Source organism: Glycine soja, chromosome 5 (genome assembly GCF_004193775.1).
Source record: "Glycine soja cultivar W05 chromosome 5, ASM419377v2, whole genome shotgun sequence".
Taxonomy (NCBI): Eukaryota; Viridiplantae; Streptophyta; class Magnoliopsida; order Fabales; family Fabaceae; genus Glycine; species Glycine soja.
This window is the reverse complement of record NC_041006.1, coordinates 4,375,332-4,378,083: the sequence shown is the minus strand read 5'-3', so window position 1 is coordinate 4,378,083 and position 2,752 is coordinate 4,375,332.

The following is a 2,752-nucleotide window of genomic DNA, read 5'->3' as shown; positions in this document are numbered from 1 at the left end:
CTTAATTAATCAGTGTAATATGTAGTCACTTGAGATGTTAATAACACTTCTCATACTCCACTACTCCATACATTGTCCAAACACAGCACAAAATGTGCGTCACTTGAAATGTAATTAAAACATAAAACTTGCTATATATTATTATTCTTTAATTATCCATGTCAATATGCACGTCTCGTGCAGCCATTGTATAATATGATAAATTAAGTAACAAAATGGATGGCGACAATTTCTTTATGAAATTTGGATAAGTTTGACTATTCGTTATTAATGTTGATTAATATATAACACTCCTACAATATGAATGCGTTTGCCATCACACTTGTTAATTTCTAGCAATGAATCCATACTCCTAGCCAACTATTATAATTTAACGTTAGGTGGCGTTTATATTGAAAACGAGTCATATTTTGTGATCATTCTTTATAATAAACGCATAATCAGACGCATAAATGTTGATAACTACTGGTAAGAATAGCAGCTTAAAATTGGTACACACTGTTTCAAGTAAACATTCATCATCAATGGAAGAGTTTTACAAGGAAAGAAAACTGTGAAAATTTTAAAACTTTGTATTTATTCGTATGAACATTTCAATTTTCTGTCAATTTGAAGACTTTTCCAGCATTCCGGCAAAAGAAAAGAAAAACTCATACTTGAACCTGTTAGTTATTGTCTTCCATGCATCTTGTCTTCTATTTCCATTTTCCTTTGATTTTGTTGCTTCACACCTGTCCAAGCTGATGCCTAAACATACCTTAGCATGTTTGTTTCTCATTTTATCAATTTAAAATTTTTTAAACAAGCATAATAACTGATAGGACCTTTTAGTTTATTCTCTTCTTTTTGTTTCTTCACTTCCGTCCAAATATCTAAACACACGTACGTTAGCGTTGTTTTCTTCTAGTTTGTTTGTTCCAACCAAAACCATCTTTTAAATCATAACAATATTTTTAATGTAAAATGCATGTTTTTATCTACCTGCTAACTTTTAGAAAAGAAAACTGTATATTAGAAAATAACAAAAGAAGAATTGCAGCCATTGCTAAGTGAAATTGTATATTTACGCGTTAATTTTGTCTATTATTGTCCAAATAGTACAGCTGAGGATGAACTTGACGAGAGCAACATCGCCCTTTTTAATATCTTTGAATTAAAACATTCAATGAAAATTACATTAACTATCTGTCTGCAATGACGGCAAATTTGACACAAATAAATATGAGTAGAATAGATTAAGCCAATAATAAGAAGGTTTAATTCTAGTTGGAGTTAATTTATTCCACCGAATCAGGGTTGTCTTTATTTTCATTCTAGAAGTGGCCAAGGGAGAAAAATTCAATTTTAACTTTTTTTTAAGAAAACGTTGACAAGATTACAAAGTGATTTTATTAATACTAGAATTTGTATATGCGGTAGCCGGTATGTACTGTTTTTTTTAAGTTTTAATACGACGGATATCTTTCAATCCATTGATTAGATATTAATTTTATTTATTACATATAACTATCACTGATAGAAAGGAATTTTTTATACACAAATAAAATTAAATACGAATTTTCATGTTAAATAAATAGATCTTTTCACATGTGAAAGTAAACAAATCTTACACCATTATATTAATCCCATGGGTTGTATTATTTTATTTTTATGATTTCATTGTTTAAATTTTATTAACTATAAGATTAATTGAGTTTTCATAAGTGTGGCGGGGAGGGTTGTACTTGATACACCATTATTTTGTATTCGGACTGGTTTGTGGGCTTCAAAGCATCAGCCCAATGATCTCTGGCTCTTACTATTTACATCCTATTTTTTTAAGTACACCCTCATACCCCTACTTTCTACTTCTTTTGCTTTTCAAAAATCTCTTTCTGAAATTATATATACCTATTTTGGAAATGTTTCTCTAAAACTATGATTCATAGTTCCATATATATACTTTCAAAATAGATATATATTTTTCAATAAAATATCACTTCAGAATTAAAATGGTTGGCAAGAAATAAATAAAAAAGATGATAAAAACTTATCTTATACTCGTGTTTGTTAATTTTATTTTCATCCTATCATTAGTGTTCTTTAAATACTATTTAAAATTTTATTTTTATCTTATCTTTATTATTCTTTAAGCCATGTGTGCACAATTACAGAGATACACTTTCGATAATGGTATATGTTATTCTAGAAAGACATTTTCGATAATAAAAAATCATACCTTAACTAAAGTACTTAAGATTTGTTGCAGTCTGAATCGTTGATGTAAACTTGGATTAGAAAATGAATGAACACACTTAAAGGAAAGAAACCATCATCAAAAGCTTTGCTTTGTAATTAAGATGTATAATATATTAAGTTAGTGATAAACGTACCTTAAAATGCAATGTCACATGAAGGATAATCCAAAATATTGTACACTGATGATGAAAATGCATTATTATATAATGAATATATGGTGAAGATAGTTTAAAATTAAGACTTAAAGAATAATAAAGATAAGATGAAAATAAGATTGTAGATAGGATTTAAAAAAATACTAATGATAGGATAAAAATAAGATTAAAAAATATGAATATAAGATAAACATTTATCATTTTTTTATTTCTTGTCAAACATTTTAATTCTTAAGTGATATTTTATTAAAAAATATATAAATATTTTAAAAGTATATCTCCAAAACTATAAATCATAGTTTCCGAAATGTATTTCTGAAATAAATATATGTAATTCTGAAAAGACATTTCTAAAAAGC